Consider the following 26,740-nt stretch of genomic DNA (forward strand, 5'->3'; position numbering starts at 1 on the left):
GAAATTGTCCAACGGTCTCAAAGATCTGTAAAGTATTTACAAAAAAGCATATACATCCTAAATACAAAGAAACACTGATCAATAAAGAATTGTAAATTTGACTTTTGATAGTATTAAGTATTATTGAAAATATTAGTGAAATAATAGATACTTAAATTTTATTTTTAGGGTATTGTGCTGGATTCACTATTTAGACACCTTGAAGGGCTTTAAAAAAGCTCATCAAAATGATCAAAATATATTGTAGAAAATATTAGTGCCTATCATTGTATACTGTAGCAATAACCTTCTTTGAATAAGCAAGTAAATGAGATAACAAATTACATTTTTAAAGGAGGAAAACTTTCCTTTGGAATTTTCATTCTCATTCTTAAATTTTATTACCTTTTGGTCTATGACCATGGGATTATCCAGCCTTGTAGCATTGTACCATCTACCACTTGTAAATCTTTGATTAGGTTTTTGTTTTCTATTTGTGTTAAATGTTCCCAGTCACACAACTGCAAACTCCTTTTACAGAAGGCAGTCTTGATACTCAGACATTCAGCCTTTGAATGACAGTAACTCTTAAGTTGTTCACAAACATTTGCTCCTTGTGTATTTGACAATGAAAATATATAATTATTGCATGGTTTATGATACAAAGCACTTGTAGTATTCTATAACTTTTCATTTTGTATGAGCAACAAATAATTACTTAATCCATTTATTCATGATGGAAATTACACAGATAAGAATCTGCAAATCAGTATTATGCAAAATTCTAGGCTTTTGCTATTTTATCATGCATAGGAGATTTGGGAATAAATTCCTATCCCTAGCTAATGAGATATTAATAGACAGTTAATAGGGGTATTGAATTTCCTTCATTGTAGCTCCTGATAGGTTAACCACACTGTAGTTCAGTATAGATATTCAAGAGTATATGAGTAACATAAACTTTTCGTGATATTTAAAACACAGATAACATAAAGTTATGTGACTGTTAAGGGGGATGTGTCAAAGACTAATAGATGAATATGATCAAAATACAGACATTGATGGAAGTTTCAGAGAACTAATACAAATGAGAATAAACAAGAAATTTTGAATTAACGAATACTAGGGAACAAACAGGTTTTCATGAACATGAAAACCAGAGTTAAATGCTAACAACATATACTAAATACAGTAATTAGACTTAAGAAGAGAAAAGTTCATTTCTAAAGTGAGGTTAGAAAGATGTAGGCATGTTTATTGTTATGGTTAGGTGTATAGAAGACCTTTTCACTGTATCATTTCAAATATCATATTAATGTTGATACTGAAAAAGTTTAGCATTGGGATGCCTTGCCTCTTATTATAGCTTGGTTGTGTCCTAGTAGTAGGATCCGGTTTACATGCTTACAGTATATTTTAAGTAATATAAGATCAACCTCTTGCTTTAAGAAAACAGTATCAATTGTAGGAAAAGTCTTTTTGGATATAAATATTATATGTACATATGAAAATTGATGGATTGTTTTGGATGGAGGTATAATACCAAAATGTGTGCTAAACTTGTTTTTAATAATCATTATAAAGCCAAAGTTACTTTTAGAAATTTTAATATACATTAAACTAATTGAATGAGAACCAAGTAAGTTGTTTTATTGTTCTAGCACTATAAATAAATATATCAAAATCATTCATCAAAATGAAATCAAGTCAATTGCACTTTTAGAGATTAATAGAATTCTAGGCTAATTAAAGAATATCTACTGCTTAATGTTTTAAACATAGTTATAAAATATTTTTTAAATGGCTAACATTTTGTTATCTATAGCTAAAGATTAGATTTCTGCTTTAAAATTATGCATTAAGTTGTTCATTTTAAAATTGAATTGAGATCTCAAATACCTTATAGGGTATACACGGGCTTAATATTCTTACTACATAATTATGTTTTCTCAGAAACTAGTGGGTAAATCTCTAAATGGTTCTCATTTCTTCTGGGACTTCAATGTAGAAAAGACAATTTGTAACTGGATTGTAAATTCAAGAGCATATTTCAATCTTTGTAGGAGTTATCTATTTTAGCAATTACCTGTCATCTTTTGGGAATAAGGATAGAAATGGAGACAGAGCAAAGTAATATTTTATTGAGAGGTTTTTATAGAACCAAAAGACCTTGCATAATTGAAATTTTTGGTCAAGAGTGAATGATCTGAAATTGATCTATTATGTTATATTTTACCAGCCTTTTATGAAATAAATGCTTGGATAAATATTGGGTCTAAGTAAAGGTTAATTTTTACTTTTTTCTGATATTTGTGTACTTTCATCATGTTCAGAATTAATTTTCACTCATGAATGTATATTTCTGCCATATGATCAGATAAATAAATTGTAACAACAGGAATATAAACTAAAAATTGACAGTATGGATTCCATTTGAAGATGCCACAGAATGCTGAACATTTTATATCATCTGTTTAATAAAATATTTTCCATAGACACGGATAACAATTTAACACACTGGTTAAATCATAACACATATTTAAACAAAATGAAAGAAGGTACCCCAATGAAGGGGTTCAAGAAAGGACTGAAGGAACTGAGAGGGGTTGCAACCTCACGGGAAGAACATTATCAACTAACCTCACTCAGAATAATATTCTCTAGATGCAGCCATTTTCTTAAGAATTTGGTCAAGTCATTGTTTCTGGTGGCTGAGTAGTATTCCATGGTATAAATGTACCACAATTTTTGTATCCATTCATCTTCTGAAGGACATCTGGGTTCTTTCCAACTTGTGGATATTATAAATAGAGCTGCTATGAACATTGTGGTGCATATATCTTTGTTGTGTACTAAGGGGTCTCTGGGGTATATGCACAGAAGTGGAATAGCTGGGTCTTCAGGTAGTATTATGTCCAATTTTCTGAGGTATCGCCAAACTGATTTCCAGAGTGGTTGTATTACTTTGCAACCCCGCCAACAGTGGAGAAGGGTTCCTCTTTCTCCTCAACCTCACCAGCATCTGTTGTCATATCAGTTTTGGATCTTAGTCAATCTGACTGGTGTGAGGTGGAATCTCAAGGTTGTTTTGATTTGCATTTCCCTGATGGCTAAAGATGTCGAGCACTTCCTCTGATATTTCTCAGCCATTCGATATTCCTAAACTGAGAACATATTGTTTAGCTCTGTACCCCATTTTTTAATAGGGTTATTTGATTCTCTGGTGTCTAGCTTATTGAGTTCTTTGTATACCTTAGATATTAGGCCTCTATCTGATGTGGAGTTGGTAAAGATCTTTTCCCATTTGTTGGCTGCCATTTTGTTTTCTTGACAATGTCCTCAGCCTTACAGAAACTATGCAATCTCATTAAGTCCCATTTGTTAATCTTTGACTTTAGAGCTTGAGCCATTGGTGTTTTGTTCAGAAAATTTTTTCTTGTGCCTATATGTTCTAAAGTTTTCCCTACTTTCTCATCTAATAGTTTCAGTGTATCTGGTTTAATGTGGAGATCTTTGATCCACTTACACTTGAGCTTTGTACAAGGAGATAAGAAAGGGTCTATTTTCATTCTTTTGCATGTTGAGTGCCAGTTGGACCAGCACCATTTGTTGAATAGGCTGTCCTTTTTCCATTGAATGTTTATGGCTCCTTTGTTAAAAATCAGGTGACCATATATGTAAGGGCTCATTTCTGGGTCTTCTATTGTATTCCATTGATCCACATGCCTATTTCTGTACCAGTACCATGTAGTTTTCAGCACAATTACCTTGTAATATAGCTTGAGGTCAGGGATAGTGATTCCCACAGATGTTTTCTTGTTGTTGAGGATGGATTTCGCTATTCTAGGTCTTTTGTTGTTTCATATGAAATTGCACATTGATCTTTCCAATTCCATGAAGAACTGGGTTGGAATTTTGGTGGGGATTGCTTTGAATCTGTAGATTGTTTTGGTAGGATGGCCATTTTTAAAATGTTGATCTTTCCAATCCATGAGCATGGGAGATCTTTTCATTTTCTGAGATCCTCCTCAATTTCTTTCTTTAGAGGTTTGAAATTCTTGTCGTACAGGTCCTTCACTTGCTTAGTTAGAGTCACACCAAGGTATTTCATATTTTTTGTGACAATTGTGAAGGGTACCTTTTCCCTAATTTCTTTCTCCACATGTTTGTCCTTTGAGTATAGGAAGGCTACTGATTTGTTTGAGTTGATTTTGTATCCAGCCACTTTACTGAACTTGTTTATCAGCTGTAGGAGTTCTCTGGTGGAGTTTTTGGGGTCACTCAAGTACACTATCATGTCATCGGCAAAGAGTGATGTTTTTATTGCTTCCTTTCTGGTTTGTATCCCCTTGATCTCTTTTTGCTGTCTAATTGCTCCAGCCAGGACTTCCAGTACTATGTTGAATAGGTAGGGGGAGAGCTGGCAGCCTTGTCAAGTCCCTGATTTTAGTGGCATTGCTTCAAGTTTCCCACAGTTAAGTTTGATGTTGGCTGTTGGTTTGCTGTATATTGCTTTTATTATGTTTAAGTATGGACCTTGGATTTCTGTTCTTTCCAGGACTTTTAACATGAAGTGGTGTTGAATTTTGTCAAATGCTTTCTCAACATCTAGTGAGATGACCATGTGATTTCGTTCTTTTGGTTTGTTTATATGGTTGATTACATTCCATCTTTTGATTCTTGATCTTAGAGTATAAGTCACTGGTGTTTTGTTCAGCAAAAATTTCCTTATGCCTATGTGTTCTAACCTTTCCCCACTTTCTGTTCTAAAAGTTTCAGTGTACCTGGTTATATGTCTTTGATCCATTTGGACTTGAGCTTCATAGAAGGATATAAGAAAGATATATTTACATTCTTCTGCATGATAACTGCTAGTTAAATCAGCACCATTTTTGTTGGAGAGAGGCTGTCCTGTTTTTCACTGAATGTTTTTAGTGCCTTTGACAAAGATCAAATGACCATATATATGTGAGTTCATTATTGGGTCTTTGGTTTTATTCCACTGATCTACCTGCCTGGCTCTGTACAAATATTATGCAGTTTTCATCACTATTGATAGGTAATACAGCTTGTGGTCAGAGATCTGTGATGTCTGAAGAATTTCTTTTATAGTTAAGAAAGATTTTTGCTCTTCTGGGTTTTTTATTATTCCAAATTAATTTGGAAATTGCTCTTTACAACTCTGTGAAGAATTGGGTTGGAATTCTGATGGGGATTGCATTGAATTTGTAGATAGTCTTAGGCAAGATTCTTATTTTTAATATGTAGATCTTTCCAATCCATGAGCATGGGAGTTCTTTCCATCTTCTGAAGTCCTCTTCAACTTTCTTCTTCTGAGACTTGAAGTTTTTGTCATACAGATCATTCATTTGCTTGGTTAGTGTCATACCAAGGTATTTTATATTCTTTGTGACTACTGTGAAGGGTATTGTCTTTTTAAATTTCTTTCTCAGACTATTTGTCCTTCAAGTAGAGGAAGGGTACTGGTTTGTTTGAGTTAATTTTACATCCAGCTACATTGCTGAAGTTGTTTATCAGCTGTAAAAGTTCTTTAAATTATCTTTTAAATTTGAATTATGAGACAGGAGGCTTCTTTGTGTCTTTTTATATTTCTTCTCTAGATTAGTATAGTTTTCCCTGCCTCATCCATAATTCCTGGCCTCTCCTTCTTTATGCAGTTATCCAGCTTGTTGATCTTGTTTTACCCATAACATCCTGCACATTTTCCCCAATTCCAGCCCTGCTCAAAGTCTCTTTCTAGATTTCTGGGTTGTACTTTTGCTTTGTGTCAACATCATAAAAAGTTTGAAGTTAGGATTTGTTAGGAGAAAAAGCATACAGTGGCATGTTCCTGGATTTTACTTTCGGGGCTTGTAGTATCACTTTTCCAGTTCTATTTAATCTGCAAACTAATTATGCCATTCTCCTTAGCAACAAAGTAAAATTCTATTGTGTATAGGTACCATACTTTTATTATCCATTGATCTGATATTTGTTTTGTTTTGTTCTTAAATTATTTTAGGGTAATCACAGAAGTTAAATTGAAACAGTAGAATAAATCCTCACTCCCTAACAGGTAAAGTAGAAGATCTCTAGCAGGTAGCATAGAGCCAAAAATGTAGGATAGCAGGTTCAGTGACTCTGTTTCAGAAACTGACTGACCATAAAAACATGAAAGTTAAGTAACACATCATACACAATCTTGAGAAACTGGATGTTCCCCTCACAATTCTTCACTGGTATTTTTGGTACTGTCCAATGATGTACCTCACCCCTGGGCTGTGGTTTGTTTTCTTTAAAACCCACTTCTCACAGCCACTCGGGGTCAGACTCATTTACTTCTGCATGGGATATGAGTCTGGACCCCAGTGCACTGGTCCATTAAAAAAAAAATTGTGTAATTGCAGCAAGGAAGGTCTCTTGTGAATTCTCGGGGGTTCATGTTATCCTGAGACTTAACTGAGTGTCTCCCCTCTGTGGGGATCTTTCAAAATCACATCAACAATGATTGATTTCTCCTAAACTCATATCTCAACTTTGGTTTTTGTACTCAGTGAACCTAAGTTAGAGAAAAATAATTTATAATTTCTTATTGGTTATCAACCAGATATTTTTCTGGGTTAGTGTTGGGAATTATGGACACCCCCATCTTCTAATGTTTAGTTGAATTGTCTGCTTGTGTGCCTTGACTATGGGAAAACACACCTTCCTTTGTAATACTAATTACCAGTCATAAGACTATTTTACACCTCTTATTGTTCCTACTTCAGAATAAAGCCTTCAACCCAGGAGGTGACACCTCCACCCAGCACCTAGGGAATTTAGGTACTGCCTTTGTAACTACCTTTGCAAGTGTATATACTGGAGAGCTGCAGTCAATGTACTTGGACTTGGAGTTGGAGATTGAGTAAAACACTTCTGGTAATAGGAATAACTGACTTGTGATTTTCTTTCAAACCCTTAGGCCTTGGTCTGATTCGGTGTAGTGGTTTGTGGTGAGGGCACCATAGGTTAGGAATGTGAGATTCTGTCTACAGACATTCTTGGAAGTGGACGATTACATCCAAACTTTTGTAGACTCACTGTTTGTCATCACTGATTCAATTAAGGGCTTTCTGAATAATACTTATATAGTTTAAGAGATATAACCAATATGGTCTTATCATATTTTACAGCAAGAGAATTTCAAAGGTAGGGAGTAGGTAGCTCATCAAATCGGAGATAAGAAATTTGCCATTTATTCAGCTGACAGAGGATTGTTATCTAGGATATACAATGTACAGGCTACAGTATGAGAAAAAGATATCTACCCATCTAACAGAGGGTTAATATCTGAAATATATATTAAACAGCCTCAAAATATTAGTTTAAAAATTACCCAATTAAAATTGTGTACATATCCAAACTTAGAAGATTTATCCAGCAGCAGAAGGATACAGATATCAGGCAGATCGGAAATAAATGGGAAATAGAATTGAGCTAGCTAGAGGAATCAAAGTAACCACAATAAGACCTAGAGAGTCAACTGTAGTCCACAAGGTGGCTCAGAGAGTGAACCACCAACCAAAGATCATGCAGAGTCTGGACCTAGGGTGGATATACATTTGTAGCAGATGTGCAGCTTGGTCTTCATGTGGTCACAATTAGAACAGGAGCTGTCTATGATTCTGTTATCTGCCATTAGGTCTCCTTTCCCTACCTAAATTGTCCTGTTGGGCTTCACTGAAGAAGAGGCACTTCCTGCTTCAACTTGATAGCCTACAGAGGAGTGGTAAACAAGGGTGCTTGTCCTTCTATGAGGAAAAGAGGAGGAGGAAAGGGGTAAAGGAATTGTAAAGGATGGACTTGGAGGAGAGAAAGAAAGAGTGTCACAATTCAGATGTCCAAAGTAATAAATACATTAATGAAGGCAACAAAGTAAAAGAGCAAATAGGTTAATATGGAAATTAAATTTGAAAGTACAACTAACATTTTTCAAGATTATATCATTCTGCTGTATTTTATGCAAAAACATTTACAAATGTGAAGTAAAGTCAATTGCTAAATAACTATGATAAATTTTAATGTTCAGAATTATATTTAATGTCAGACAAAAGTCAAACTTTATGAAAAAAAAATCAATGTGCTTATTTAAATGTAGTACTGAGGATGAATGGTATTGGGTACTGAGAACAAAGCTTCAACCTTGTAGGATGTATAAACTATATTAACCAGCGAGACAGAGTTTTGATCTATAAACTCAAATTTTGCTAAGAGAAAGGACTATAAATATTCTCATTTCATAAATAATAAAGGATAATGTCATGTGGGATGATAAGGAAATTGATTAGTTTGATCTCAGAAATCATTTCACCATGCATGTATAATTAAAATTAAACTATATAAATAATACATGATATTTTATAGTCAATCATGGCATGAGTAAAGCTGGTAAAAATTAGCTTAAAACTTACTTTTAAGAACTAGGTGTAAGTTTAAGGCTTTGATATTTTGTTTCAATTCATTACTGGTAAAATCTTTGACATCATTGATTTAGGATTTTTAATTTTTGGCAAATTATTTAAGAATGAATTTAGTCAGCATTATTTTGGAATTTAATATTTAAAAGTGATAAATTTTGATATTTAGAAGATACTATATTATACCAATTTTACCAATCTACTGGCTTTGACATTACAGGGCTATTGCATCTGTGGATTTTCCACAGCTGTCTTTGCTGAGAGATCAGAACAGTACCACATAGCATGGTTTGGCACAGAAGCTCTCCCTGAGTCCTAGCTGAACGACAGACAACACATAGCTTATGTAGATCCTGTGCTACATAGATAATAAAAATGAAACAGTTTCCTTCGGGGATGAATCTCTGATATGTTGCCTATGACCCAGGGGTTAGTCTGAAGCCATATACACATAGAGAAAACAAAATTAACTCAACTCCATGGTTTTGACATCTGTGTATATAAGTTTATACATAATCATGTATATATAATGTACATATATCTACATATCGAATGTGTATGTAAATGTGTCCTGATTTACAAAAAAAGATGTGCATTGAGTTAACGATTTGTGCAAAGGAAGAGAACTAAAGGAGTTGAATTTGGGGTACAAGGCTAGAAGTTATAAAAATGCATGTTATTCATTTATGAAATTTCTCAATATGTCAATGAAATAATAAGCCCTGTTAGACATAACATGCAAGTTCACCTTTAAAAATAATTTTATTCGGTTTACCTTTTCATAATAATATGGTCATTGCTTCATTTTATATTTAATGGCTTCCCCAAAACACCCAAAAAATTGGTTTTGTAGAATCAAAGGTTTATATATTCTATTAGAGAGAGACCTGAAGTAAAACAAAGCCTCCATTTGAATAAAAGTAATTTCTGTGGTCTTTTTCCAAATTTTAATATAATTGGAATATACCTAGATGTATTTTCACAGATTTGCTGTGATATTTGAGATGATCCTTCTTTAATTGTAGGCTATGTGAAGGAGCAAAGAACATTCCAACAATATCAGTAGGGATTCTTAAAGCAAATAGCAGGAGCTTCTTTTCTAGTGATATCTCAAGAGTCATAATCATATGGATAGTATTCATTTTAATCAGATTGAATAGCTGAGGGCTGTGACTAGATGGCTCAGTAGAGTCAGATGTTATGGGGAACAGCCTGAGCTCTGAAATGAGCATATTTAAAAATGCATCCAATTTGAGGTCCTGCATGAAAATGGCCCTTGTATTTACTTATATGTATATATTTTCCAAATATGTTTTCAGCATCAACAAGATGGTTTAGTAATTAAGACAGTTATTTTTATGACTGATAATTTGAGTTTCATCACTGGATGAATGGAAGAAAACAATTCTCATTGCTGTTTTTCACACATGTATTGTGGCATGTATACATAGACATATTCCTACAAAAAGACAGAAAATGACAAAATTTTAAAAATAAATATTTAAGATACAGTTTTTAGACACATTGAAAAAAAAACACTAAATAATAATGCTGACTTCTGTAGTTAAAGAATGCTTACATCTAGATGACACAAAATTTATTATTGAAAATATGTAAGATGATAAATGTGAAACCTGTATGTGGCACTGTTGAAATTTAATTAATGAATGCTATAACATCATGGGTACTTCTCCCTACTTAATAACTACCTAACTGTTTATCAGCTAATAAATTGGTAGTGGATATGCAGTACCTACATGCAATGGAGTTCTGTTCCTTTGTAAAGAGATGTGAAGTTATGAAACTTTGAAATAAATGAAAAGAACTGAGAAAATATACTAAGGTAGCCAAGACTCAGAAAAAAAATCAATATGTTCTCAGTTATGTTTGGATTCTAGCTCTGCATCTTAAGTTTGAGTATATAACTTATAGTAATTATAGAAAGTACGGGTATAGGAAGAGACCAATGCAGGTTGGAGAAAAGCATTACAAAGTTGGAGATGATGGCAGTAAAACACAAGTGTTATGAAGGGGAAAATAAGTAAAGCACAGAGGAAAAAAATAATAATGGAAAAAGGACAGGATGCTGAAGGATAATGGGAAGGTTTATAAATAATTCTGAAGATGCTTGAAAAAAGATACAGGGAATCTTCTACATACATACATACATACATACATACATATATACATACATACATACATATATACATATATACATGTACATGTATGAATGTATAGTTTAATGAGTTACCTCAATGCTCTTTCAAGAAACAGTGTGATAGATTCTTTGGACATTCATTGCTGTTCAGAAAGGTATAAGACATACCTCCCATAATGAACTAATCAATAACCAATAACCAGTCAATGTTACTGCCATTGTCACTTGTCTAATCTTCAGAGTACGAACTAGTTGCTGAAGAGAGCATATACTTCTGTCACAGGATTTGGAGAAATTAAGATAGTACTGATCTGGAAGCTTCCTCAATGAAGGCTAGACCTAATGATGCCAGGAGATTCCATTCAGGCTTCTGGAAGGAGAAAATTCATTGTATAACCCTGCTATAAATCCTGTAAACTACAATTATGTCTAGTTTTCCATGATATGTTCAGTAGTAAAACAATGATATTAACATTTTGGAGTACCCAACAGCCTTGCAATTGAAATACCAAATTTTCAAATTGTAAATTGTAGCTTATTCATGAAATACAATGCTATTTTATAGTTTGAGTATAATTAAATCAAGGCAATCCACATTTACTACTAGATATTCTCAGTAGCTTTAAAATGTACAGTACATTACTGTAGATTCTTTGTGATCTTGATTGGCAGGAGCATCTTGAGTTCAACAGAACATTTGTAAGACAAGAATGTCTATCTTTTCTATGATGGAATTATGGCAGATGTGATCATAACTGCATAATACATGGTAATATATTCATTTTTGTATTTTATAAGGAGGACATGGGCAAGCAAGCAGCTCATTCTGGTTGAGTGCCAGGAAAATATAAATCATCTCCATGGATTTCGGGAGAGCAGATAGCTGTTTAGTCATTTCAGAACTTATGAGGCTTCAAAAAAAAAAAAAAAAACTGAGTAACATATGCCATATTCAGAATGAATATTATGCTTTAATGGAAAGTAACACAGCAAAGATATCTGGTAAACACTGGCTGTAATATTAGCATCATTGAAAAAAAATGAGCTGATCAAATCTGTATCCTAGCTTGATAAAATACTGCTCCCTGCAGGAAAGCTGAAGGGCTGTGCTATTGAAATTCCATCTTAGGAAGGAAGTAGACATCCTCGTATTTCCAATAGAAAAAAATAAATCCTAGAAAATTGTCTCCCCTCTTTCTGTTAGTACATACTTGACAACTGAATAAACTGAATATTAGCAAAAAAAACAACAACAACAACAACATATTTTCCCTCAAAATCATGAGATCTTTCTATTCTCCAAGGCATTGCTGCACGTCCTAAAAAAATTTTCAGTATAAACCCCTAACTTCCATTGTATACAACAATTTCCTTCTGTTGTGTGTATTTGCATCATAGGGCGACACTGTTTGCTGACTGTTCATATTGTGTGATATGTGAGAGGTAATGCTGTGGTGATAACTTAAAATGAGAACTATGTTCTGAGCTACATTTAAAATAATTGTGCTTATTTTACAACTTCTGCCCATAATTACCAGAACATGGGGCATTTTCACACTCATAGCATTTTCCGTATATCTCTGGAATAAAGAAAAAAATACTCTGAATGTCTGCTAATGCTTCTTTACCAATATCTTTAAAAATTCTGTATCTCATGCTAAATATCATCATTTTGCTAATATCTGTTGTGTATCATTTGAAGTAAACAGCATTCAAATAATAGCTAATATATTACATTATGCCTAATAATAACAATTATTAGATAATTAATGATAATTATTATAATTATTATATGATATATTATTGCTTATATCATATTATATTATTTATATTATATTATAATATTTTGTTTATATATTAATTATATAACATATAATTAATAAATAATAAATAAATCAGATTTATTTATAACTGATATAGATGATATAGATAGATATAAATATAGATGATATATATATATGATATAAATATACCTGCACATATTGCACACATTACTCAGCTGTATTTCCTGTTGCATAAGTTACACAGCATTCATCCTCACATGGCTTATCTTTCTGGTTTCAACTGAAAGTGTAATATATATATGTTCATTTTTCTGTTAATATTTTTTATTTCTTAAAGTTATTCCTGATTGTGAGCACATTTTTTAGATGAGAAACATACTAATAAACACATAAAACAACCAGAGCACAATTTAAACCTGTCTTCTCTTTTGATTCCTTATAAAAGTAACTTGTGCTGCAGTTTTTTTTTTTTTTTTTTGATTCTGAAATTTTACATAACTTAGATCCTAATATTTATACTGGCACAATTAGATACATCTACTGATTCCAATGCATACTACAGTCTGTTTTGCTCATTTTCTGTGAAATCTTTGACCTTTATGTCTAAGTTAGTATATTACAATGTTTTTATACATTGGTTTTATTACATTGTATTAACTGATTTATTTCTAACTGATAGAGAATAACTATTTTTAAAAGGTGAAGATAGTTCTTTTTTTCCTGTTCTTTGATTTTAAGGAAATTACAATTTTATTTGTTTTTAAATGTATACTTAAATGAATACTTAAGTACATCACTCTTCCTCTTCTCTCTACCTTCTCTGAGACATAGTCATAACCTCGTGTTCTGTGATTGTGTATATGTATGTGTATGTACACTAACATATAAATATAATCTGATGAAGCTGTTTTAAATACACATAAGATTTGAGAGCTGATAACTTTGAATTACATAACTAATTAGAAGTTTATCCTTAGATTAGGGTAATTTGTTCTCTCTCAGAAGCCACTTATAGGAGATACAAACTCCTAGCAGACTATGCCCCCAATTTATGCATGTGCCATAATTCTTAAGCACAGGAGTTGTATTGTAGATTCATCTAATGGGTCTGGTGTCTTCAAGATTCATTTGCCTCTGTCCATTAGTGGCTTTCTGAAAATGGTCACTGTTTGCTATAAAGAGAAACATTTTTTTTCTGGATATTTTCTTTACCTACATTTCAAATGTTATGCCCTTTAAGAACCTTTCCTCTCAATGATGCCTGATAAGGTCATCCTCTGCTACATATGCTGCTGGAGCCATGGGTTCCTTTATGTGCATTCTTGGTTGTTGTTTAGTCTCTGGGAGTTCTGGGCAGGGGTGGAGTTCTGGTTGGTTGATAATCTTTGTTCTTCAAATGAGTTGAAAACCCCCTCAGCTCCTTCAGTCCTTTTTGTAACTCTTTCTTTGGGGAACCCATTGTCAGTGGTTGGTTGAGAGCATCTGACTTTGAATTTCTCAGGGTCTGGCAAAACCTCTCAGGAAACAGCTGTATCAGGCACCTGTCAGTATGCACTTCTTGGTATCTGCAATATTTGAATGATAGGTAAGCTACATCTATGTGTGGGTTCAAGGATAAAATTTGGACTATAGTTAGAAATTGTAGTAGTTTAATAAAGTAGCATTAGCAGTTTCTCCTCTATGATCCAGAACATTAACTTTGGGTACTCAGACAGATATCTAGCATCAAACATATTTTCCATCTTTTTCATTTGTCATTAAATCTAGCTACTTATCTGTTGGTTACTGTGAACATATGAATGCTTCTATTGCTCATTTATGGATATATTGTAATACTAATCATTGTTGTGATTCAGAAGTAAAACATTCCTGTGTGTCGTATTTTTAACAATAAAGACATACCTTCAAAATTTGAGAGGTTATTCAAGGGAAATACTAACTACTTGAATTAACCTTATCAATAACTTGAACAAAGGCTTCTCATTTCTGTACTGGGTTATTTCTTGAATTTTTGATGACTCCTGTGGGTAACACTAACAGTGTAAGTAATTCAACTTTATTAGTGTTATAATATAAATTATATTTAAGATTATAATATATATATATAAGTTTATATAAATATAAAATATAAAATACACTTTGAAACTCTAGCCAATACCCTTTATATTACATGGATTTTCTCCTTTCTTATTCTTTATTGAGGCCCTCTTCCTTATTAAATCCCTCTTGCCATGTTTTTCCATTTTCTGCTCAATATCACCTGTATCTTTCTATTCTCCTATCAAGCTGCTCTCCTTCATAGTATATTAATACAAATTGGTTTCTGTGATTGTCCCATGCTTTATACTCATATTTGAAGATACAGAGTTCAAAACATAAGATAAAAGAGAAGATGAGGCATTTGTCTTTCTTTTTCTATGTTATAGTACTCAGCATCATCTTTTTGAGATCTATCAATTTTACTGAAGATTATATTAATTCATTTTTTCTTTATAATTGAGTACTATTCCATTCTATATATGCACCACATTTTCTTCATTTTGTCACCCTCTGAAAGACATTGAAGTTATTTTTATTTTCCAGGCATTGCGAATAAAGTGGCAATACACACTTCTGAGAAAGTTTCAGTAGAACATTTATTGAGATGTTCCAAGAGTTAGAACCTCTAAGTAATATGGTATATTTATTTTTAGCTTCTTAAAGGTTTTTCATTCTGTATCCTGCAGTTGCTGCACAAGTTTCCATTTCAAAATTGACAGCGAGTGAGTGTTTACCTTTTCCTATATTCTCACAGTATTTGTGATCAATAAATCGTAACCATTTTGACTATGGTGAGAAGAAACCTCAAAATTTAATAACATCTGTGACCTCTAGAGATGATTTGTTGTCCTAGCTATTGCTGATTGTGTTCTTACACTTGTGTCTTGGCATTTGGGTTTATGGTGTCTTCAGGTCAATGTGCTAATTTTTCAGTTTAACATTGTTGGATAGATGTTTTGTTCCTTAATTTTTGTTTTATTTTTATTTCAGGTCTTCAGACTTGTGTGGCATATGGTTGAGCAGAGAATTTCTGCCCAAATTGGAGGGTGGTGTTCTGAAATATTTTTGTGGCCACTGTTCCAGCAGGGAGTGTCTACCCAAGTTGTTGGATGAATATGGAAAAAAGAAAGGGAGGGGAGACTGATGAGAGTGTGGTTGGCCAACCTGGTTTTCGAGGCAAGGCCTGTAACTCGGAAGATATCAAAGGAACACAGCATAACAAGTTGCAATAAGATTAGGCATAGATAAATTTATAAACAAATAAACAAACAAACAAACAAATAAATAAATAAATAAGAAAACAAAAAGCAGAATATACACCACACTCTTTGGAGTTCAACAATGACCACCATGCAAAATCAGGCATATAGTTGCTGCTTCAATCAACATTAATTCATATCAGTTGTGCTTTGCTGGTTCTGTGGGCTGTGCTTTCCTAAAACCCCTTGGCTCAAACAATCTTTACCTATTTTCTTCTGTGGAATTCCCTAGCTCTAACTAATGTTTGGTTGTGGGTCTCTATATTTGTTCTCATAAAATAAAGACTTTGGTGATGAGTGGGCTAGAAACTAATGTATAAATAAAGAAGAATATCATTAAGCATCAGTCAGCATACAGAAGAATGCAAATTGATCTTTTCTTATCTCCTTGTATAAAGCTCAAGTCCAAGTGTATCAAAGACCTCCATATAAAACAAGGTACACTGTATTTAATAGAAGAGAAAGTAGAGAAGAGCTTAAAACACATAGGCACAGCGGAAAGTTTCCTGAATAGAACACCAATGTCTTATGTTCTAAGATCAAGAATTGAAAAATGAGACCTCATGAAAATGCAAAGCTTCTATAAGGCCAAGGACACTGTCAAAAGACAAAACAGTCACCAACAGATTGGGAAAAGATATTTACCAATCCTACATCTGATAAAGAACTAGTATTCAATATATACAAATAATGCAAGAAGTTAGACTCTAGAGAATCAAATAATCCTATTAAAAACTGGGGTACAGAGCAAAACAAAGAATTCTCAACCAAGGAATATTGAATGGCTGAGAAGCACCTAAAGAAATGTTCAACAACCTAGTCTTTATGGAAATGCAAATCAAAACAACCCTGAGATTCCAACTCACACCAATTAGAATGGCTAAGATCAAAAACTCAGGTGACAGCAGATGCTGGTGAGGATGTGGAGAAATAGGAACACTCCTCCACTGTTGGTGGGGTTGTAAATTGGTACAACCTCTCTGAAAATCAGTCGGGCAGTTCCTCAGAAATTTGGAATACTACTACCTGATGACCCAGCTATTCCACTCCTGGGCCATATACACAAAAGAAGCTCCAACATCTAATAAGGACACATGTTTCACCATGCTCATATCAGCCTTATTTATGATAGCCAGAAACTGGAAAGTCCACAGATGTCTTTGATCAGAGGAATGGATACAGAAATTGTGGTACATTTACAAAACTGAGAACTACTCAGCTACTAAAAAGTGACTTTATGAAATTCCTAAGCAAATGAATGGATCTTGAAGCTATCATCCTAAGTGAGGTTACCCAGTTATAAAAGAACACTCATAGTATGTACTCAATAATCAGTGTATACTACCACAAAAATCTCAGAATAACCAAGAAACACTTTACAGAAATTAGGAAACTCAATAGGTGGAAGGCCAGAATGTGGATACCAAAATCCTTCTTAGAAGTGTGAACCAAATACTCATGGGAAGAAATAATAGGATAAATAGAGGATAAGGGATTGGAGAAAAGATCGTCCAAAGACTGCCATATGCATCCATCTCATATGCAGCCTCTAAACCTAGGCACACTTGTTGATGCAAAGTAGTGCCTACTGGCAGGAATCTGTTATAGATTCCTCCCCAGAGGCTCTGCCAGACAGAGGAAACCACATGGAAAGAACAAACTCACCACAAGCTCCCAGGGTCTAAATCATCTTCCAATGAGTTATTTTGGAGAGATTCATGGATCCAGGTGTATATGCAGCAGAGGATATCATTCTCTTGCATCAATGAGAGAAGAGGACTTGGAGCCAGTGAAGACTTGTTTTCCCAGTGTAGAGGAATGCCAAGGCACTGAGGTGGGATAGGGTGGCTTGGAAGGAGAACACTTTCATGAAGTCAATGAAGGGGAAAAGAGGATGGGACTGACAGAAAGGAAATAACACATGGTATGTAAACACAGGGGATATCTAATAAAAATGTAATAAAGCTGAGAAAAAGTCATTTAATTAATCTTGGATTTTCATTCACATTTGGTTCTATCTTTGGTTACTGAGCCCTCCAACTTCTGGATCCAGGATGTCTGGGTAGTGTTAGGAATAAAATCTTGCCAATTCCATCTCTCTCTCTCTCTCTCTCTCTCTCTCTCTCTCTCTCTCTCTATCTGTCTCTCTCTCTCTCTCTTTCTCTCTGTTTCTCTCTCTGTGTGTATCTGTGTATGTGTGTGTAGTCTCCATCCCATTAGAGTTATTTATAAACAATAAAGTTATAATTTAAGCCATAATAGAACATTATTGCACATATATTTTTTATGAAAGTATACATCTTAATATTAATAAATTTTCCTTAAACATTAAAAAAAATAAAATTTGTAGGGAAGATATACATGGAGTCCTCATTTTATTTTTTCTCTTTTATTATTGAAACTAAATATTCTCACTTACTATGCATTCCAAGCACATTTTCCCAATTCCACATTTCTATCAGCTCTCCTACATTTCCCTCTCTATCCCTGGCCCACTCCCCTTTTGTTTTCTTTACAGAAAATATGATGCCTCCAAGAGCTTTAAACCAAAGAGTACAAAGCAATGTAGAATAATACAAGGAGAATATGCTTATATTGAAAATGGACACAGCTACACAAAAGGAGGTTAAAAAGTACCACAATCTGGCAAAAGAGTAATAGAAACTTGCAATACCACTATTCTGAGTTTCATAAAAACACAAAGCTAAGAGCCATAGCATATACAGAATAATTGATATATTCTCATACAGTTCTCATGTTTGCTATTTCTGTTGCTGTGAGCTTATGTGAATATTCCTTAGCTGATTTAATGGACCACGATCTCCTGTATTCTCTCTGACTGGTATAAACTTTTCTCCTCCTTGGAATTCCAAAGTTATCAGATTTTCAAGGGAAGGGTCCAGATAAAGACCTCTAATTTTAACTCTTTCTCTGCATAATTCCTCTGTATGAGTACTTGCTTCCACTTTGATAATAACTGGGCAGGGCACCAATCTATGAATATAGCAGAATAAGATTTTATTGATTTTCTTTGGCAGCTATACTTGGTTCTATTCTATGTCTCTGAATTATCCAACCTCTGATCTGGTTCTGAGAATTGAATCCATAGATTCTGTCTTATGACATGCACCTTAAATGAAACCAAACATCAGTTCTCTAGTCCCATAATTTCTGTGCTACCATCACCTTAGCACATCTTGCATGCAGCACAGAATATAAGTGAAAGGATTTTCAAGCTATGTTGTTGTCCAGGTTTCTCTTTAATAACCTGCAGAATACCTTGGCATGACGAGAATCATGCTAAAGAGACGAGAATGTAGAGGTGACTTGTGTAAGCCTGCACTAGTTGAATTCTGCACATTTAATGAGCTGTGTGTATGTTGTCTTCAGAAATGGGGCGCAAGCTGTCAGTTTTCTGAGAGAAACTTTCTGTCCTCATTTCAGCCTGGTTTGTTTAGTTATCTCCATGGAACCCATTAGCCAACCACTCAACTGAATTTATCCTAGTCCCAGTGCTCAAAAACTTGTCTGGCCACAAACAATGGCTAATTTAGACTCTGAATATACATATGCTTTAAAAGTCATGCACTGTGTTATTTAGTTATGGTATCTTAGCATTCCTGATTATTTTTTTAGTATTGTGATGCAGGGTCTTAGTAAACTGCCCATGTTGACCTTAAAGTCTACATCACTGGAAAACTTTGGATTTGCCATAATTTTACCATACTCCCAAGAGTCTGGCTCATAGCATGTTCCATCAAACCAATCCTCACTATTTTCAAAATACCCCCATTTCTCAGAAATTTAAATTTATCCCTTCTACATTTTCATTTAAAATGCCTTTCTCTTCAGTAACAGAATATTTCACAATGAACAAAAATCAGTCAGATAGAATCTGTGTATGATGCCTCCAATTTCTGTTACTCAGATCAAACTTTCAATAGGCCCTTTTCATCTCTATTAGGTATCTCGATGCTATCACATCCAAGAGTGACTTTTACTTTTACATCTCAGAGAGTTCATAAAATATTGAGGGTTTTAAGCTATCTGCATCAAAGTTCACATTGATTTCAGTGTGTGGTAGATAAGTCTTATACTAATGAAATTTCTTAGATATTATGATCTATGTATAATAAATTACATGCTTAAAAGTACAGGTTTACTTTCTAGAGTTCAGTAAAATTTTGGAGTTAGTAAATAAACATATAAGTAGATATTTGCAGATGATGGTGTTTGTTTTGTTTTGCTTTATTATTAAATAGAAGATTATAACAAACAAACTGTAATAAAATTTATACCAAGTCACACGACACAATTATGATCTAAACCAAAATTGCATCATGATTTTGCATGGACAAATGATTTAGAGGAAATCAAACAATGTAAAAGAAATGTAAAATGGAAATTAAATTTTCAGGATATTTCTCCACAAAATATTCCACCCCCCTTTGTATTTATGTCTATACCTGTGTACTTTGAAGAAAGACTACAGCTTGTAAGTACTTTTTACTTAAATCACAATAGGCTCAATTCACATTCTGATTAATGGGTAAATAAAAGCACACATTTAAAAAGAGACTATGATAAAAAGGGAACATTATAATTAAAAATCCAACATTTAGTATTGAATTGGATATTTTAAGTATATTATGAAAAACTTCTATTATAAATAGATAATTCATGAGAAAGATATATACATAAAGTAATATTAACTATGCTAATATACCAAATGCATATTTATATTTAGTGAGTCATAATGAACCTCACAATTTGTCTTTTAAAGAACATTTCTACTGCTGTACTTGTAAAATAAGCACATTCTCAACTTTCATAGTTTAATTAAACTAAAGATATAACTGTGGCATTTGAACTGTTTCTGCATAGAACTAGTTTTAGAGTTTTATGATAACAGTTTGCATTTGTAAATTATTATTTTTTAAAAAAAGTAAAATACAAATTAAGATAATGCTTTACTCACTAGTAGAGTTTGATGTGGTAATTGAATTTCAATTGTAATATGCTTCTTCATCACTTTTGCATTTTTTTAAACATTCATGCCTTAATGTAATACATAACTGAGAACTAATACCATACTCCCTTTCCTAAATATAGATATTTATTAAGTATCTTTCAAATGTGAAAATATACCAAAGAAGAACTAACTATAGCAAGTTATTCAAAAAATTGTGTTGAATGAGCTAGAGTATAATATTTCAAAACTGGGCACATTTAAAAATTGATGACAAAAACTTCTACTGTATTCCTTTGCATTTTGTCTGGGGACCTTTTTTTCTCAGTATTCTTCCCAAAAATACATGAGTGAATTTATCAGATATGATCTCACTGTACTAAAGGAGTGACACACAATATATTATACTCAGAGCTTTACTGAAATTTTAGTCACAAACATAAAACTATGCTCTCATTGCAAGATACTAAAATGGCTACTTTTCATTGTTAATTTCAATCTGTATAGAATCAACAAGAAAAAGAGTTTCAGTAAAGAACTGTTGGAGAAGGTTGGTCTGTTGAATTGCTTGATTATGTTAATTACCCATAGGAGGAAATACCTACCTGTCCAGTGTACATAGCAAGCAAAGGATTTCCCAAGGGTTGATACTAGAGCTTATAAAATTGAGTGAACCCCTGCCATCAATGCATTTATTTGCCTCCCCTTTCTACTGTGAATATAGTGGAAAAGTTAGTTCAAACTCCTATCTATGTAGCTACTATAATAAACTGTACCCTGGAAAGCTGAGCTAAGACACATTTTATACTTTTCTAAATAAATTAATTGAGTCTGGACATCTTTTTATTACTATAACAAAAAAACATAGAAACATAGGATTTTATATTAAAAATAATTTAAACACATTAATAAATAAAAATATCTTTTGAGAAATTGTCAGGACAGGTTATTACTCAACAAAGGAATATTTGCCCAGAATGTTCCTCAAAAATCATGTAGTGAAGACATGAATTTCAGTGCTACCATATCTGTGATTTACCTTGCTTATATATGAGAACAATAGTATAATACTATTTTTTAACATTAGTGTGCTAACTCTAAATGAAAAATAATTCTTATTAGTATACCACTGAAATTTTAAGAAAGCAATTGTAGGTAGCACTAAGCATCATTAACCATCTGATATTGTCTATGTGAAAGAAATACTAAAGAATAGAAAAAGACTTAAAGTCCAGTATAATTTGATATTTCTTCTCTTATATTTAATTAAGTTGTCAGGAGGAATAGATAATATGTAAATCCTATAATTTTATGGTATGATGTAATTTTGTGTTTTACACTGTGTTTTTGTTTTTGTTGTTGTTTGTTTTTACTTTGATCATATTTGAGGTTGAATACACTCTTACATAATCAAAGATTATAATTATAAAAACACATTTTTATAATTTCCACAAAAGTTTACATTACAGAGAACATTAGTAAAGTATAATTGTCTCACTGGCTAACAGTGTCTAGAAAATAAAAAGTAAATGTTTTTCTGAGTTAACTATTGTGCTCAAGGGTGCATAAATTGATGGGCCAGTAGAATAAAAGAGATGCAAATTACTAAATTTGTTGTTTGTTGGTAGGAATGGAAGAGCCTTTCTATTACATTTTTTAACAACAGAATTTTTAAATTTTTTAATTTTTAATTAATTATTTATTTTATAAAATACTATTGTACCTCACAAAATTTGTTACATAATAACATATAATAAATACATGATTTTCTTTTCTGTCCTAAGAAGTACTAGGACTTTCATATTTTGGCCTTCCTCCTTTTTGAGATTTATAAGATCTCTGAGTTGTATTTTTGGGTACTCAGAGCTTTCTGGGGTTATTATCCAGTAATCAGTAATTGCATATCCTATGTGTTCTTTTGTGACTGAGTTACTTGACTCAGGAAGATAGAGCTTTAGGAACCATCCCTTTGCCTAGATATTTCTCTTTTTTTTCTCTTCTTTTTTTTATTAAGGTTTGATAGTGTTCATTAAGATCTCACTAGTTACAATGAGCATAAAGTACTTGTAAAACACGGTGTAACCTGGAATTAGTCAAAGATTTCTTGGTGTGTAAGGAGGGAACATAATGGTTTTTTCTTTTCTTTTTTTTTTTTTTTTAATTTTTTTTCTTGAACTTCACACAATTTGTGAGTTGTTTCTGGGGTGTTCAGAGCTTTCTGAGTTTGTATCCAATTATCAGTGACTGCATATTATGTCTGTGATTTTGTGACTGAGTTATCTCACTCAGGATAATATTCTCTAGATGCATCCATTTTCTTAAGATCTTCATAAGGTCATTGTTTCTGATAGCTGAGTAGTACTCCATTGTGTAAATGCACCACAGTTTTTGTATCCATCAATCAACTAAAGGACATCAGGTTTCTTTCCAGCTTCAGGGTATTATAAGTAAAGCTGCTATGAACATTGTGGCACATGTGTCTTTGTTGTATGTTGGAGCATCTCTGGGGTAAATGCCCAGAAGTGAAATAACTGGGTCTTCAGGTAGTACTATGTAAAATTTTCTCAGGAATTGCCAGACTGATTTCCAGAGTGGTTGTACCAGTTTACTTACACCCCACCAACAGTGGAGAAGTATTCCTCTTTGTCTGAATCCTAGCCAGCATCTATTGTCATCTGAATTTTTGATCTTGGCCAATCTGACTGGTGTGAGGTGGAATCTGAGGGTTGTTTTGATTTGCATTTCCCTGATGGCTAATGATGTCAAGAATTCCTTAGATGCTTCTCAGACATTTGATATTCCTCAAATGAGAAATTTTTGTTTAGCCCTGTACCCCATTTTTTAATAGGATTGTTTGTTTCTCTGCTGTCTAGTTTCTTGGGTTATTTGCATACCTTGTATATAAGGCCTCTATTTGATGTGGGGTTGGTAAACATCTTTTCCCACTCTGTTTTCTTCCCATTTTGTTTTCTTGACAGTGTCAAGATTAGTAGTACTAATTAGTAGTACTGAGTAGTACTCCACTTCCTCAGATATTTCTCAGCCATTCGATATTCCTCAACTGAGAACATTTTGTTTAGTTCTATACCCCATTTTTAATAGGCTTATTTGATTCTCTGGAGTCTAGCTTTTTGAGTTCTTTGTATACCTTAGATATTAGGCCTCTATCTGATGTGGAGTTGGTAAAAATCTTTTCCCATTCTGTTGGCTGCCGTTTTGTTTTCTTAACAATGTCCTTAGTCTTACAGAACCTTGCAATCTCATTAAGTCCCATTTGTCAATCTTTGACCTTACAGCAAGAGCCACTGGTGTTCTGTTCAGGAAATTTTCTCCTATGCCTATGTGTTCTAAGATTTTCCCTACTTTCTCTTCTAATAGTTTCAGTGTATCTGGTTTAATATGGAGATCTTTGATCCACTTGCACTTGAGCTTTGTACAAAAAGATAAGAAAGGGTATATTTTCATTCTTCTGCATGTTGAGTGCCAGTTGGACCAACACCATTTCTTGAAGAGGCTATCCTTTTTCCATTGGATGTTTACAGCTCCTTTGTCAAAAATCAGGTGACCATATATGTGAGGGCTTATTTCTGGAGTTTCTATTCTATTCCCTTTATCCACATGCCTATTTCTGTGCCAGTACCATGCAGATTTTAGCAAAATTGCCTTGTAATATAGCTTGAGGTCAGGTATAGTGATTCCTGCAGATGTTGTCTTGTTGTTGAGGATGAATTTTGGTGTTCTAGGTCTTTTGTTATTCCATATGAAATTACACATTGCTCTTTCCAACTCAATGAAGAATTGGGTTGGTATTTTTATGGAGATTGCAATAAATCTGTAGATTGCTTTTGCTAAGATGGTCATTTTAACAATGTTGATCCATTCAATCCATGATCATGGGAGATCATTCATTTTCAGGGCTCTTCCTCAATTTCCTTCTTTAGAGTTTTGAAGTTATTGTCATACAGGTTCTTCACTTGCTTAGTTAGAGTCACACCAAGGTATTTCATATTTTTGTGACTATTGTTAATCCTATCTTTTCCATAAACTTTTTTCTTCATTTTGTTCTTTGAGTAGAGGAAAGCTACTATTTGTTTGATTTATTTTATATCTAGCCACTTTGCTGAACTTGTTTACAAGCTGTAAGAGTTCTCTGGTGAAATTTGTGGGGTTGCTTAAGTACAGTATCATGTCATCTGCAAATAGTGATGTTTTTACTTCTCACTTTCTAATTTATATCTCTTTGATTTACTTTTGCTGTCTAATTGGCCAGCATTTCTGGTACTATGTTTAATAGGTAGGGGGAGAATGGTCAACATTGTCAAGTCCCTGAATGGGATTGTTTCAACTTTCCTACAGTTAAGTTTGATGTTGGCTGATGGTTTGCTTTATATTGCTTTTATTATGTTGAGGTATGGGCTTTGGATTCCTGTCATTTCCAAGACTTTTAACATGAAGAGGTCTGAAATTTTGTCAAATGCTTCCTCAGCATCTAGTGAGATCACCATGTGGGTTTGTTCTTTGAATTTGTTTATTGGCTGGATTATATTATTGGATTTTAGTATATTAAACCCTCTCTGATTCCCAGGGATAAAGTATATTTGATCATGGTGAATGATCATTTTGGTGTGTTCTTGGATTCAGTTTGCAAGGATTATGTTGAGTATTTTTGCATGAATGTTCATAAGGGAGATTGGTCTGAAGTTCTCTTTCCTTGTAGGGTCTTTGTGTGGATTAGGACCAAGGGTTATTGCAGACTCAAAAAATGCCTTAGGTTGTGTTCCATATGATTCTATTTTGTGGAATAGTTTGGAGAGTATTAGTTTTAGGTTGTCAATACATGTCTGATAAAATTCTGCACTGAACTCATCTGGACCTGGGCTTTTTTGTTGGGAGGATTTTCATGATTTCTTCTATTTCTTTGGGTGTTATGGGAATTATTTAGATGGTTTGCCAGGTCATAGTTTAACTTTAGTATCTGGTATATATCTAGGAATTCATCTACTTCCTCCAGATTTTTCGGCTTTGATGAGAAGAGGCTTTTGTTGTAGGTTCTGATGATTTTTTTGAATTTTCTCAATTTCACTTGTTATTTCTCCACTTTCCTTTCTGATTTTGTTAATTTGGATACTCTCTCTTTGCCCTCTATTTAGTCTGGCTAAGAGTTTATCAATCTTGATAATTTTCTCAAATAAAGAGTTTCTGGTTTTGTTGATTATTTGAATCATTTTTTTAAATTCTATTTAGTCTATTTCTGCTCGAAGTTTGATTATTATTTGCCATCAATTCTTTTGGGTGTATCTGCTTCCTTTATTTTAAAGCTTTTAGTTTGCAGTCAAGTTGCTTTTGTATGCTCTCTCCAGTTACTTTTTGAAGCACTCAGACCTATGAATTTTCCTCTCAGTACTGCTATCATTGCATCCCATATATTTGGAAAAGTTGTGTTTTCATTTTTATTGAATTCTAGAAAATCCTTAACTTTGAACCTGCAATTGTTTAATAAAGCATTGTTTATTTTCCATGTATATGTGGGCTTTTTATTGTCTTTGTTGTTATTAAAGATCAGCCTTAAACCATGGTGATCTGAAAAGATCTATGGGAGTATTTCAAGCATCTTATATTTATTGAGGCTCCTTTTGTGACCAATTATGTGGTCAATTTTCAAGAAGGTGCTGTGAGGTGCTGAGAAGAAGGTGTATTCTTTTGTTTTAGGATATGTTCTGTAGATATCTATTAATTACAGTTGGTTCATAAACTCTGTTAGTTTTAAAGTGTCCAGGTTCAGTTTTTATTTCCGTAATCTGCTCATTGGTGAGAGTTGGTTATTGAGGTCTCCCACTATTATTTTGTTGGGCACAATGTATTTTTTGTGATTTTGTAGATTTTCTTTTATGAATATCGGTACTTTTGTTTTTAGAGCATATATTTTAAGGATTGAGTGTTCCTCTTGACAAATTTCCCCTTTAATGAGTAAAAAGTGTTCTTCCTTATCTTTTTTGATAACTTTTGGTTGGAAATTTACTTTATTCGATATTAGAATAGCCACTCCAGCTTGCTTCTTGGAGCTGTTTGCTTGGAAGTTTTTTTCTCAACTT

This window comes from Micromys minutus (assembly GCF_963924665.1).
Source record: "Micromys minutus genome assembly, chromosome: 1".
In the NCBI taxonomy this organism is placed as follows: domain Eukaryota; kingdom Metazoa; phylum Chordata; class Mammalia; order Rodentia; family Muridae; genus Micromys; species Micromys minutus.